General features: G+C 50.9%; 1 long non-coding RNA gene across 1 annotated transcript; it reads left to right on the top strand.

The window, feature by feature from the left end:
* The first annotated feature begins 9762 nt into the window (after window positions 1–9762).
* Window positions 9763–12505, top strand: LOC136303993 (uncharacterized). Its single transcript, XR_010724337.1, has 3 exons — window positions 9763–9851; window positions 11845–11908; window positions 12455–12505. It is a non-coding gene; the product is annotated as an uncharacterized lncRNA (long non-coding RNA).
* Window positions 12506–15153: the final 2648 nt, after the last annotated feature.

Genomic DNA, 15153 nt, shown 5'->3' with positions numbered 1-15153 from the left:
GTGTGCAGCGCTCTGGGCACAGGGGAGGGAGCCGGGCTGCTCCGCAGGCTCCGGCACAGGGCAGCCTCCTTCAGGCACGGCGTTTCTGCCGGGGGAAGCGAGGCCAGCGGCAGGCAGGGACAGCTTGTCAGGTCACATCTGCAGGAGCCGGGGCCTCACACGGCTCTGGGAGGAAGCGCCTGCAGTGCTGGAGTTGTGCACTGAGCCAGAGCAAAGGGGTGAAATGCAGAGTGTTCTGCAGAAATATTCCGGGGCACCAGGCCAGCCTGCTTTGAGCTCTCTGGCACACAGCAAGCACTGTGCAATGCAGCCCTGAGCTGCTGGGAGAGGGGTGTTAGAAAGGAGCCAACTCTTAGATGAAATTAAATGGGGAGACAAAGTCATCAAAGCCAAAGAGAACTGTTTCTTAGGAAGGATTCACCTGAGCTGGGTGTGTATCTCCCTCTCCCAAGAGCCAAACACACACACAACACACACACAGAAAATGCTGCTATTTATGGCCTTTCCCAGCCCAGGGCGAACCGTGTCCCCTTTCCCTTTGGCCGGGAAATAGGAAACTTGTATTCTGTCCCCACCGCCTCCTTTTCTGTTCCCTCCCCTCTTCTCCTACTTCCCTTTTGGTTTGGTCTTCACGCTGGCCCCTCTCCCAGCTCACAGCAACACCCAACAAATCAACTAGAACCAATCCAAACCCTAAATAACAACCCCAAGAACCAACAGCTTTCGTTCCTTCTTCTAATAACCCTGCAGCTGCAGCAAAATATTACCTCCTATCTCACTGAGGGAATCGGGCATGAGCCTGTGGCTCGTGCTTGAGCAGTGAACTGATTTGGAAGGGAGCAGAAGGGTTTCAGTAGGCAGTTTGTGTTTTTCTTCTGAATTGCTGAAGGAAAGACACACTCTGGCTTCAGTCAGCAAAAACATTTTCAAGGTGCATTGAGGACATGCTTGTGAGCAATTCCCAGAGAAGGCAGGTTTTGAGAAAATGTTGAACTGTAACAAATTGTGAATTCCCTTTGCATTAACAGAGTGTTGAGCCCTCTATTCCCCCAGTGCAGTGATTGATGTGTGCAAGTGGCTACCTTAGCCTTGAGAATAGAGTAGTCTTCCTAAGAATGTAGCTGGAATGAATTCAGGGGGAAAAGAGTGGTTGTAGGAGGCTCTTGGGCATCAGAGGAGAATTGCAGGAATGGGATGTTCCCCAAATGACCACCCGAGACTCTCAAGAGAGCCCTACTCTCCTGTCAGTAACTTCTGAGAAGTGGTTTAAATATGTCAACTAATTTGAGGGAATGTTTAACCTGTGAGTTTCAGCACAGTAATGAGTAGGTCTTATTTCCATGGTTACAAATGAGTAGGTGAGATTTCTGGCTGAGCACGTGTTAGGAAAGTGATTCCCCACGCACCCAGCACTGAAATAAAGTCATGCCTCCTTTCTCACACCGAGCTGGCACCAGGGATCGGAGCCCTTCTTGGTAACTTTGATTTTAGTTGCTTCTATTGAAAGGTGAAAATGAAACCTTTTCCAGCTGTTCCCCTCGGGTTTACATTTCCGGGGGCCAAAGCTCTGTGCTGCAGGTGGCCCGGGTGTGTGCAGAGCAATGCAGCCTCCACAAAGCCCTTGGTTTCCCCACAAGTCATCAGGATTTGTTGCCAGGTGTGCCCAGCTGTGGCAGGAGAAAGAGCCCGCAGTGCAGTGGGCGCCGGGCCCTGCCCAGCCAGGGCTCTCTGGCACAGAGGAGCAGCAGCAGCACCTTTCAACCCACTCCTGCCCTGGCCTCACCTGGGACACAGAAGCCTCTGGAAATCAGCACCACCTGGCCCCTTCCCAGCCTGGAGCAGCTCCTGCTGGTGGGCACATCCTGCACTTCTGCTGCTTCCAAACAGGAATCAAGGCACAGGGGGAGACGGACATACAGAGAAGCCCTGGGCTAGTGCAATAAATGGGCAAATGCATGGGGGAATGTGTTAGGAATCATTTCAGCTGTCATGCCAATCCTGCCTTCGCTCCTTTTCTCCCTTCACCTTTCCTGTTCTTTTCCCTCTCACATTTCCACTCCTTCCCCCTCTCGAGTCTCACAGTTTTCCTGTCATGTTTGCCTCCCAAGTTTTACTTCTTTTCCCCACCCTTTTCAGCTCCCTTTCCTCACACTTTGCCTCTCGCACTTCCCCAGCTTCCCGCTTTTTCCTGCTTTTTTGTTCTCGCATGATTCTCACAATTTTCCCCTCACTTACCCTGCCCTTTTCTCTCCTCATGCTTTTCTCCTTTCCTCAGTCATTTTTCTCCAAGTTGTCTCCTCATGTTTCTCACTTTTGCCCTCGTGTTTCCCAGGCTTTCCCTCTCCCATTTCTCCCACTTTTCCCCTCACGTTCATCATTCTTTCCCCCTCATGTTGCTTATACTTTTCCTCTAGCATTTTGTGCTCTTTTTTCACTCCTGTTTTCTGTCACTTTTCCCATCCAACTTCCCACCCTTTTTTCCCCCCTAATGTTTTCTGCCTTTTTCTGCCCTCTGGTTTCTCCCTCTTTTCCCCTCAGGATTCTCACAATGTTCCCCTCACATTTGCTGCCTGTTTCTCTTTCTCTGCCAGTAATTTTCTCACTCTCTTCCCCTCACATTTCCCTCCATTTTTTCCTCTATGTTTTTCAGCCTTCCCTGATTATGTTTCTTAGAATTTTCCCGTCATATGTCCTGCCTTTTCCTCCTCTCACCTTCCTCTCCTATTTTCACTCACGTCTTCACCATTTTCCCCTCAGTTTTCTCAGCCTTTCCCACTCAGGTTTCCTTCCCTTTTCCTCCCTCACACTTCCCTCCTTTTTCCACTCCCATTTCTCACAGTTGTCACCTCATGTTTTCTGCCTTTTTTCCCCTCACATTTCTTAACCCACTGAGTCCTGTCAGTGACTCTTCCTCTTCAGTAGTTGATGAGCTTCTTTTCTTCTTTCCTGCAATCCCCTCCTCCAAAGAATGGGTGCCAGAGCAGCGCTCCAAGAAGCCCCTGCCCGTGTGTCTGCTGAACAGAATGGCTGTGCTCGACTTGAACAATCTCGTGAAGAACAACCTAAACTGCAGTGGACTTTCAATTCCCTCTAGTCTTCATAGTGTTCTAAAGAAATGGGTACCCTGAGGGATACACGTCGCAGGTGAGCAGCCGCTGCACCATCCGCCTCAAGCAGATCCCATCTCCGTTTTCATCACCTCACACTCACTGTGACTCCTGCCTGGACGAAACCACTTGTGATGCTGCTTGATGCTAATTGGAGTCCATGTGCACAAGAAGTGCTTTTAGCCCTCTTTCAAAAAAAAAAAAAAAAAAAAAAAAAAAAGAAGTTTTTATTTTAAAACGTTCAATGCCTGGAGTTTCGTTCTATTTTCCCCTATTTGAATTGCCTTGACATCAAAGTACTGCCAGTTGGCGTTCCAAACCGGCTGGTCTGTGTTTGTGTGCACAGAGCAAAGGTGCCAGACCGTGTCCTTTTCCCGGGTGTCTGTTAATGTCCATTCCAACAGACACTGCAGGGGGGCTCAGCCTGCCCCACGCAGGATGGCAGCCAGAGGGCTGAGGCTGCGCCTCCTAGTGAGATCAGCCGCCCTGGCAGCCCGGCCCCAGCCGCCATCTTGTGTGTGGTTCTCCAGCCCTGGCCGCCATCTTGTGTGTGGCTCCCTCAGCCCTGGCCGCCATCTTTTGCACTGACCTAGTCCAGCTCTTAAGCGAATGTGTTGCTGTTGTGTCGGCAGTCAGGGTCCGCCCCAAAGACACCAACACCAGCAGGGCAGGCTACAGGGAATGGCACGGGTTTGGCTCAAAGCAGCCAGTCCTGACTTGTCACTGTCCTTTATCCATGAACACGTCCCCATATGCAGCCACAGCAAATGTCCAACAGCAGCTCCATCAGCCACTTCCCCCCGCTGGCGCTGGCAGACACGCGGCAGCTGCAGCTCCTGCACTTCTGCCTCTTCCTGGGCATCTCCCTGGCTGCCCTCCTGGGCCACGGCCTGGTCACCAGCACCGTAGCCTGCGGCCACCACCTGCACAGCCCCATGTTCTTCCTCCTGCTCAACCTGGCCCTCAGCGACTTGGGCTCCACCTGCACCACTGTCCACAAAGCCACGCACAATTCCCTCTGGGACACCAGGACCGTCTCCTACGCAGGATGTGCTGCACTGCGGAGGATTTCGGCGAGGGAAGAATGCAATCAATCAATATGATTGCTAAAGCATTGTTCAACTTTATTGCTCATAACATCCGTTCTTATACTTTTGCCCGAAGCGTTCAGCATACTTGTCAAATTATAGCTGGTTAGCATACACTACTCATCTATACTTGATTGGCTATATCAAGCGTGAGAATGTTCCTCCTCTTGGCATGCTGAAAACTTTGTATACGTGCTTACTGCTATGCTCTATTCACCACAAGTTCTTTTATCTTTGGCCTGTGTCCGTGCTTACTGCTGTCCCAAGGACAGCTTGTCTCAGCAGCGCGTAGGCTGCTAGCACTTGGTATCGGGCCATAAGGCCTCTAATGATCCGTGGCCTTGCACTGCTAACCGTTCTTCAACAATTCCCTCTTTTTTATTTTGTGCAGCAAATGCAGGGTGTCGAGTAGTTACTGTTTCTGCTACGCGATACATCATCTGTTGCCAGCAGCCAAAAAAGCAAGGTACAAAAAGGACAAGCAGTAAAATAACAATCACAATATTGATTACATGTTGCAGTAGGGAGGTTATCCAAGGCCCTCGCCCGAAAGATCGTAGCCAATCTGTTAAAGCCAAGCCTGTGTCTTGCTGCAAATCACTAGTGAGTTCTTGCAACTTAGCTATTTGGGTATGAATTGACATGGAGTGATATCTCTGTACTGCCTTGTCAAACTGCCAGAGCAGTTGTAGGTTTTCTCTTGCCCTTAAGTCTTCAATTAAGTGTACCGCCTCTAACCCTGGCTGTCCAGTATCGATGTCACTCTTGCAGGGTCATTAGCAGGACGGATCCATTTACTAGGTATCCATTGGGGCCCTGTGGGGGTAAGAACACAAACATAACCTCTACCCATGTACTGAACCTCTGCGGGACCTTCCCATACTCCAGTTTTGGGATCTCGGTACATGACTTTAAACAATGGCTTAGTTGCTTCCTCCTTTACTCCCCCTGAGTGGATGACCGCAGGGGGCTCCGAGTGGTCCCCCATTACACACAGATAGTTTAATACAAATAGTGTTTTTGATAGCATGGTCTGCACATCCACCTCCTCCTTCTATTTTAACAGATAATCCTTGAGTGTTTGGTGGGCTCGCTCCACAATCGCCTGACCTGTTGGTGAATGTGGGATACCTGTGATGTGTGTCACACCCCACTTCTGTAAGAACCTTTGGATCCTGCTGCTCACATATGCAGGGCCATTGTCTGTCTTAATCTGTTCTGGCACCCCCATCACCGCAAAGCAAGTAGTTAGGTGTCGTACCACGTGGAGAGCTTTCTCTCTTGGCTGCGCTGAAGCCCAAATAAATTTACTGAAAGGATCAATTGTAACATGCACATATTTCAATCTACCAAAGGAGGATACGTGAGTTACATCCATTTGCCAGATCTGATTGGCTCCAAGGCCCTGTGGGTTTACTCCCATCCCTAGTCCAGGCCCATGCTGACTACAGAGAGGACAGGATCTGACAATACCACGGGCATCATTCAGAGATATGCGAAACTGTTTCTTTAGGCCACGCGCATTCTGGTGAAAAGTCTCATGAGCAACACGTGCCTGCTGAAATCCGTCTTGTGGTACTGCAACAGAAACCAACTGATCAGTTATGGCATTACCCTGACCCAAACCTTCTGACCATTTGTGGCTTCGAATATGCAAAATTGCAAAAGGAGCTGAGCGCAGCCAAACAGCTTGCCTCAGCTGTCTCAAAAGTTCCCATAACCTGTCATTCTTTATATCCTTTATCAATGCATCCTCAATCCGCAGCACCACCCCTACTACGCATCATGAGTCTGTGACAATATTTACACCCTGACCAGGCCAATTCATAATGATCCAAAGGACAGCCCTTAATTCTAGCGTCTGCTATGTGTCCTCAGTAGTCGCGTCCACGTGCCCTCCTCCATCCATCCAGATCAAGGCAGAGCGTTTGCTTTGTGATGTCAGGGCACGGTTGCCACGTGGTCATGGTGACATCGCAAGGTTGCCTTGGTGCCCGGAAGGCCTCAGGGGTGTCAGAGCAGCTCTTGGGCTTGCTCGGTGCAGGAACTTGGTCCTGTGCTTGAGGCTTTTGTCAGTGGGCAGCTGCTGACTGACAGGAGACTCCTTTTAGCTAGCGTTAGAGCGCACTCTGCAAACTTGCACAGCAGTTGCCACAATGATTCGGCAACTCGCCGCTGCAGTTTTCACTGTTTACGGAGTTACTTATTCCTGCTATTTCCTGACTCACCTGGCAGGTAAGTAGAGGTTTTCCCTGAGTGTCACCTAACCTGGTTTTTGTGTCTTCCTGCTCTTTCTTAGTGACTGGGTTGATTTGGAAACAGAAAGGCCATTGGGATGCCGCTTGGGTAAAGCTCCTGTCAACATGTTCAGCTCAAAAGGGGGCGTGTGTAGCCACGGCCGTGTGGGCAGCATTTGCAAGGGAACCTGCAGGGGTTGCGTTCCCTCCGTGGGAGAGTCTGTGGCAGCAGAGTTTGCCAATTCCTCCATTGCTGGGTCAAGCAGGACAACTTTGAAAATGTAGACTGGGAGGCCTTCTTGGAAGGTCTTCTGAAAATGCTCTGGTTGTCTCCAGTTTTCTCAAAGCATCTGCTTCATTTTCCCTTGCCTACTGCAGGTCACCTGAGCCGGGTATTCAGAGGTGCTGATCCCAAGGTGAGTAAGGAAAGAACATTTGATGTTCCTGGTGTTTAAGAATCGTGCAGCAAGCTGTGAGCTTGGCCTGTGGCAGTAGAGTGTAGAGGGCCAGCTGAGTAGGCTGCAAGAAAATCCATTTCCATGTCTACAGCAGCAAGAGCAGAGGCATCACTGCCTATTTCCTAATTTTCCATTCCAGAGCTTTAAAAGAACTAAAAGAGAAGTTTTGCAGAGAGAATGGTGCTTCCTGATAGTAGTCAGGGGGAATATGTAATTTGGAGCAATTTGCAGTGTCCAGTTGAATCAGCCCATTAGAATTTAGGCAGAGTGACTTAGAATCCCCTTGCTCTCCAAGTTGATGATTTGTGCTTAGTAGAGCTGGTTCTAGAGCTGAAGAGAAAGAAGGTTCTAAATGAGCCTGTGTCTCACGCTCCTGTCTGTCCACAGATCACTGAAGGAAGAACAGACTCCCCTCCGGCTTCCTCTGCTCCTGGACAAGAAGCCGAAGAGGAGCCAAATGACCACAAGGCTCCAGCTGTTGTCACCCCACAGCCAGAACTTTCCCAGCCAGTAAGTGCCACTTCTGGAGGGTGCTGTCTTTAGTGCGAGGCAGAGCTGCAAGTTTCTGAGCAGCCAGCTCTTGCTGTTGGTGGCTGAGGATGATGAGTGCTGCAGTCCTGCCAGACCTAGCCATTCCCCTCAGCCAGTGACAGCTGGAAAATGGGCTTTGAGCTGCCGTGTTTAGGCCCCAGCTTGCTGGGATTCTGATAGGGGCCAGCCTGGAGCAGGAAGGTTCCCTGTCTGCAGAGGAGGGAGCATGTCAAAGGCACTGTGCTCAGCCTTGGTGGATACGTAGGGGACGCTGTGGTCTGGGGACACCTGTCCCTCTCCACAGACGTGCCAAGTACCCACAGGCACCAAAAGTCTTGATCTGAGAACACAAGCTCTTTGGGGTGGTTTGTCCCCGGGAGCTTCTTGGCTGTGCTTACCCGGGAGCATTTCAGAGACACACTGGGGATGTGGAGTTGCTGTTTGAAGACAGGGATTTTGGTGCCTTTGTTGCCAGGTTGTTCTTTTGCCTCTTCAGGCAGAGCAGGCAGTAGCAGAGCTGACAGGCACTCGGAGTCCACCTGTCTTTTGGCTTTTAAAGAGCTGCTAAGAGATGATGTGTTGTCCGTGAATCTTTGGGGGGCCACTCTTCTCTTGTGTGGCAAAAGACACATTCCCTGTCAGCTTCCGAAGAGGCTGTTGGAGCTTCAGACCCAGATGGAGGCTGATTGTACTGCTAGTGTCACAGTGGGACAGAGTGAAGGGCAGGGAGAGGGGAATTCAATGGAGCTCTTGGGACTGAGGAGGCCAGGAGTCCCCCAGGCACTGAAAGCACAGAGCCTTGTCATCTGCAGAGATCAGCACTGGGACAGGAGGGTTACAATGGAAGCAGAGGTGGGCAGGGAAGCAGAAAGAAGTGGCTGAATGAATATGATTCGTACGCTGAAAAAGGAAAAAGCTGAGCCTGATGGCATCTCCCAGTCACTTGCTCTGCATTTGTGTGTACAGAACGTGGAGGCAGAGGCACAAGCAGAGCCGCCCAAACCTCCGAGTGACACCATGGCAGCAAGGAGGAAGAGCAGGGAAGACATCAGAAGAACTGAGGATCAATGGAAACTCCATCAGGAGAGGGGCAATCAACAAAACCATGTAAGCGGAGGAGTAGTAGCCACTCCCCTGATGGAAGGTTCTGTCTCTTGTTCTTTACGGAACTTTGGAGACAAGTTGGAGGCAGAGCTGCAGAAAACTCGGGCTAGGATCAAGGCATGGGAGAAGAGGCTGGAGGAAGAAATGGAGATTCTAGCAGAAGACCGAGCGAAAATTTGTCTCCTCCTTGAGAAGCGAGAGGCTCTACAGAAACAAGTGAGTGAATGAGCAATAGCCACTGCAGTCACCAACCTGGTGCTTTCTGCCCTTCTTGCCTTTCCCCTGCAGAGCAGCAGGGGGGTGGGGTGATGCCTCTGAGTGCCATCCTGCTCCAGTGTGTGTCACAGGCACTCTGAAGGACACTCCCTGCTCTGCTGAATCTCAGCTGCTGCCCTGCACAGTGGCACTAGTGCTTTGGCCTTTTGGCCAGCAGTCATCTGAATGCATTCCTGCTGGCCTCTTCCTGCTCTCCTTGTTTCTTGAGGTGTTCTTGCAGGGGAACACGGTGACCCAGATGGATCTGGAAAGAAGCTGTCTGTATCCCTTGTAAATCTGGTCCTCTCCCTTTCCTCACAGTCGATGACTCTTGGCTGACAGGGACAAGCTGGACTCTCTGACTGCTTTGTTCTCTTTGACTTAAGGTGGAAGTGTTGACATCTCGCCTGGCAGCCTGCAAAGATTTCCATCAAGTGACTGGCAGCAAGGAGCCCCAAGATTCCTGTGAGGCACAGAAACTGTCCCAAGCAGCAGCGCTGCCGGTTGGACACGTTCAGAAGATGCCGGAGGAAAAGAGGACTCCATGGGAGAAGGTAGAACATTTGAACAAAGAGCTGCAAGTGTGTCTGCAGCCCTTGGAAGGGGAAAAGCGTCCTTGGGAGAAAGCGGAATGGTCATTTTGGCAGTCACCCTTCAGAAAATCCATGCAAATGCATTTTGGAGAAAATGGACAATGAATCTGGCCTTGCACTCCAGTCAAACCAGCCTTTGGCTTTGAGCCATCCAGTTTGAGGAGTGGACATCAGAACAAACCCATGGCAGAGCCCTGCATGTGGCTGACAGCATCTTGCTAAGGGCTTGCACTTGAAATGGGATCTGGGGCTAATCTCTGCCAGCCACTTTTCTTTCTGACACAAACTCCTTTGTTGTCTCAGATCTCCACAGGCTCTTCTGTTGAACCTGCAGCAGCAGCAGTGTTACCTGAAGGCACCTGTGCTGGCCAAGCTGTGCAGTGGAAGCCGGGCAGTTCGTTCATCTCCAGCACTGACAGGGCTTCTGCTCAGCAACAGGAGATGGAGGATGATGAGGATGAGTCCCTGGAGCTCCTGAGTATGTCTTGTGTCTTTCTTCTCTGAGGCAAAGTGTATTGTGTGCACGTGTCAGCACAGCTGGACCCAATGATTCTCCTCCCTTTGGTGTCCCAGGAGCATTTAGGGCTCCCCACAGGAGAGGCTGTGCTCCAAGGCAGCAAGAGAGTGCTCTGGGTGTTCCCGCTGCCTCTGAGGGCAGCTTGGACGTGCCTGGGGTTTGCCTGAGCTTCCCCAGCTGCTAAAGGCAGAAGCAGGGGTTGTCCTTGCATCAGCAGAAGGCTGTGAGCTAGCAAATGATTTGGGCAAGTCCTGTGTGCTAGTGGCCAAACTGGATAGAATAGTCAGCTTCCTAAATTCTCCTTAGACTCCTGACTTCTCATCCGCCATCCGAGCAAAAAAAACCTTCACGGAAATTGATTGGTTTTGGCATTTTATCTTTTGGTTGTGGTTTTAGTTTGGGTTTTTTCCCAGATTTTTTTGGGTAGAGGTTTTTTCTCCATCTTGAAGGAGCTCTTCTGCCCCATGAGTCTCAGTGGCGTAATTTTGATGACTGTTCCTATTTACCACTACTACATCTGCAGGTTTTTTAATGAGAAGATTATATATTTGTCAGTGAGGACTCTTTGGAAAGAACATCAGGTGACAGCAGAAACAGACAGCAAGAGCTGGTTTTTTTGGGCCCCCAATGAAAAAAACAGATCCTTTTATTACAATCTGTATTTAATATCCTAGTTTTGTTCCTAGAAAGATAAGTCCAAGAGACACAGGCCTGGGGCATGATCAGATAAAAGTGCACTGTAGGCATTTCTCAGGAGTGAGCCTCCAGCCCCTCTGCTGTATATTCCTCAGATCCATGGCACTTTTTCCTACCTGATTCCCAGTCATTCCCATGACTGTTAGAATGCTACCCACTGGCCCAAGCCCTGCTCAGATCAGTCTCTAGGAAAACAAATCAAGCCCTTTGTGATTCTACAGCACAAGTCATTGAAGCTGCTTCTTGCCCAGAGCAGCTGCCGGTCCTGTGCCCTCAGATGAGACCTGGTGGGGCTGAGAAGAGAGCCCAGCTGACTCTCTGTCTCCCGTCACCTGTTGGCACAAAAGGGCACTGACGTGCACCTGGGTGTGTCTGCTCTCCAAGCCAATCCTGCCGTGTCCTCAGTGGGGGCACCAGCTTGGAAGGGGCTGGGTGTGGCCGTGCCTTCTTGCCATTGCTTGTCAGTGCTGGTGCCTGGGCTTTGGCAGCTTTGTGGCGGTGGCTGCCCTGGCCCTGAGGGCTGGTGTGAGTGCCGAGGCTGGAGCCTTCCTTAGCTGGGAGAGTGCCGCTGCCGGCCGGCCGCTGCAGAGCGGAGCTGCCCCGAGGCAGCAGCCCCTGCTCTGGGCCGGCTCCTGCACGGCCTGGGCTGGGCTCACAGAGGGTCAGCATCTCCTCTGGGCAGCTGTCCGTGTCCCGCCGGCACCTGAGGAGCACTGCTGTCCCTGCTGCCCTTGCCCGCTGCGGGAAGGTGGGCACGTGTGCGGGGCTGAGAGGGCGAGTGCAATGGCAGGGACTGATCCCTGCTGTCAGGGGGAGGAGAAGCAGTGTGGTTCTTCACGTGGGCCACGGGCAAGGGCGTCTTCCAGCTCAGCCTGCTCATCAAGGGTGAGGGTCCTGCTGCTGAAGGCCCCTTGGGATTGGTTAGAGCATGAGCTGCTTGGGTTTACAAAGGGAAAGGCATTCCTTTGGCAAACTGCTGCAAGGTGGGGAAGATGCCCTCCTCTCCTGGGAATGCATCTCCCTGTGCTTTGTTTGCTGTCAAGAGATCTCTTCAAAGGACTGTAGAAATCAGTGCTGGCCTGCTTGTACTGCAGAGCTGCCTGTCTTGTTGCAATTCTTGCAGTTTTTGTTGTTACGCAGCTGGCCACAAAGGACTCAGAAGGCCAGACTGTACAGCCCCAGCAGGGCTGCCTTTTGTATCTCCTGGATAGTGGGATCTCTGCTTTCAAGTGAGCATCTTGCATTTTGTTTCCCTCAGGGCAAATGGCGAGCATGGAAAATCCCCGAAGGAAATACATTGAAGAGGAAATTGTTGGCAGAGGGTGAGTCCAACCACAGTTACTTGTACACAATCATGGGGCAACGATCTGCTGCTGGAATATCTGTCAAGGGTGAAGTCAGGCAAGCTGCAAACATATTCAGACACTGGGGTTAGTCTGCCCCATCTCTCAGTACCGGCCAGAATTTGGAAGTGTGGTCAGAAGGAATTGTCAGACACTTGGATTTCATTGCCAGAAACAGCAACCACCCCTTTTCGTAGCAGGCAGATAACTGTTTGAAGGAACATTTCTTCCCAAGAGTTTGCTGAAGGAAATAGTGTGATCAGGATAAAAACTGCCCAGTTTAGAAACTGAAATCCAAGACGAAAGAATCACCTGGCCTTTTGAGCTGAGGCACTAAAGCCCAGTGCTTCAGAAACAGGCCCAGTGCCCATGCACTGGAGAGGAAAATGCATCATCTGCCTTCTGGCAGAGCCCTCCTGCATGCTGCAGGTTGGAGGCATTTCCAGCAGACATCTCCTGTCTGGGCTGGCTTTCACTCCAACGTCTAAATGGCTTCTCCTTGCTTTGCTGCTGTTTTGTTTCTAGGGCTTTTGGAGAGGTTTGCAGAGCGATCGACACTGCCACAGGAGGACAGGTAAATGTCAAGAGCCCCTGCAGATTCTGCTGCTCTCCAGGGCTTTCCTCTCTCGTGTCAGCTGTGGCTGCAGCTGTGGCTAGAGCTGTGCTGCAAAGGCACAAGAAGCACAGACTGGTGCCAGCCTGCCAGCTGCATTTGGGACAGTCTTTGTCCTGCTCAGCTGCCAGAAGGAAGGCAAGGGGGGCAGCGGTTCCTTTCAGAGAAGGACGCTCTCCCTGGCTCTCAATTGCTCCAACAAAGGGGCATCTCACTGCTCTCTGGGGCTACGGCTTCAGAGTCCTGAATTCTCATTTCTGGCTGCCAGCAAATTCATCGGAATGTTCCTGGCAGTTCCTTAGCCACCTGCAGTGCTGCACTTGGGAACTGCATGTAGGGGAGAGATCTGCAAGGCATCCCTAAAAGCCCCAAGCCCTGCCTAGGTCCCGAGATGTATCCACAGAGTACCAAGGCATGCATTTCTTCCTCTGAAGTACGGACAGAGAAACAGAGAGTGTGCTCAGAGCTTTGGGGGGTGAGAGTTGACACACCATTTTTAACAAGTGGACAAGGCAAAATGTGGTCAGTGGCCACGTGTCCTGGAACTGGCCCCCAAAGGAGCAGAGAAATGAGCTGTAGGAATGTCAGTTCCTAATTACTCCTTTGTCTAATCGCAAGGCACTTTGGCAGAGCTCACCTGTGTCATTGCAAAATCACTCGCTCCATGTGTGTTGTGGTCTCATTCCACCAGCTTCTAAAGTTACTGATTTTCTGTGTCATTCTAGGTGGCCATCAAGAAAATCAATCTTCAAGGACTGAACAGGAATCAACAAGCGCTTAATGAAATCATGGTCATGAAGAAGAATAAGAGTCCCCACGTTGTGGATTATTTAGACAGGTGAGTGGTCATGGTCTCTTCCCATGAAGGTTTGTTTACATAGTAAAAGCATGCGAGGTTAAAACCCCACTTTGGACACTGGCAGAAAATAGAGCTGTTAATAATCAGTTAATTATTATTTCTCTACTCATCTCCAATGGATGGGAAGAGAGTGTATTTTGCCTGCATGTGTCTTCCCTGGCTTTCAAACACTGAGTTGGAACACTGGCCAAAAACCTGAATCAACCCTCCCATACTAAGTCAATACCTTGTAAGCTCACTGCCTCCATGTTGTCTCAGGATTGATTTTTTCAAGTTTCTTCAATGCTGATGAAGCATGCTAGAGAGGATTTCCCTTGGATTGTTGCCCCTCTTTTCCAGGGCTGGCCATACCAGGAACACTAGGTGCTCCTTTCCAGAAATACCATGCGGGACAGGTTTTTCATCTTGGCTGATACTAAACTGTACTTTTGGCTTGCTGGCCATCTAAAATATCTCCTTTCTCACAGATGTGCTGTTCTCCTTGAGACTGCACAGACTGCAAACAATGCACAGCCTGGAGGGCATGTCTATTCCTTGAATTCTGTCCTTGTCACAAAGGGACCCGGAAACAAGAATCAAGCAAAGAAACCAATGTATGCATGTTCATCTGCATGGCCTTGTTCCCTTCTTTCAGCTACCTTGTGCTCGACGAACTCTGGCTGGTGATGGAGTACATGGATGGAGGCTCTCTGGATGATGTCATCGCTGAGGTTCGCATATGTGAACACCACGTTGCAACCATCAGTCGAGAGGTGAGGGATCCCATCTGTGCGTCCCAGGGCTTGGGCAGGATTGTCTGGGAAAGGGGCTCAGGACAGGAGCGATTCCGTGAGCCAGGCTTTGTTTCTGTGTGGCTGATATGCTCTGGGCAAGCAAGAGCATCTCAAGTGAACTGCCTGCCAGTGCCCCTGCACTCACTGGACTCTGTTCTTGTCCTCTTCTCTCCTGCTGTTGCACTTTCACTCTGGCTCTTGTATTTGCTCTTCTCCATCTTGCCTCTCTAAACTTTGGCCTGTCTGCGCTGCATTCCTTGCCTGTAAAAGCAAAGGTGGGGGTGGCACTGTTTGAAAGGAGCAGCAAAGAAGAGAGACTCATTTCTCTGAGTCCTCAGCTGGAAAGGTTAGCAGTGCAGCCAGAATGCTCTGTACTTCTGAGCACATCCAGTGCAGCAGCAGTCGTCCTGGCTGGTTTGCAGGGCAGAGTCTACACCAGCAGTTGCTGTTGCTCTTTGGCAAGCTGACATGCCTTTCTTTAGAAAGGTGCTGCCCTGCCTGTGTTGTAGCAGCGTGCTCTTGCCCTCAATGGCACTGTCTTCTGCCATTACTCCCCATTCCCCTGCAGAGGGAATCTTGGAGAGCTCTTTCCTTTCTTGTGTGATGAAATCACATCACTGATTTTTGCCCTCCTGTTTCTGGTTTCTCTCTCAGTGCCTGCAAGGACTGCATTTTCTCCATTCCAACCACGTGATACACCGAGATGTGAAGAGCCTCAACATCCTCCTCAAAACGGATGGCTCTGTCAAGCTGGGTCAGTATTTTCTTGGTCAGGTGCAGCATTCCAGGGATATGTGGGCTGTGGGGCTGCTTTTGAGTGAGAGCCAGCCCCCCCAAAACGGTGCTGGTGGCAGTGCAGGGAGCCTGTTGTGAGCTGACCACGCGGTGGCAACGTGCACAGACCTATGGCAAGGATCGAGCAGTGCACAGTGGCATTGCTCTGTGTGTGTCCCTTCCAGAGGGAGGGGGCTACAAGTCT

This window comes from Chamaea fasciata, unplaced genomic scaffold, assembly GCF_029207755.1.
Source record: "Chamaea fasciata isolate MVZ Bird 193981 ecotype frontalis unplaced genomic scaffold, bChaFas1.0.hap1 SCAF_46, whole genome shotgun sequence".
NCBI classification, from domain to species: Eukaryota; Metazoa; Chordata; class Aves; order Passeriformes; family Sylviidae; genus Chamaea; species Chamaea fasciata.
The sequence above is the reverse complement of the archived record's forward strand: the minus strand, read 5'-3'. Positions and strand labels throughout refer to the sequence as shown.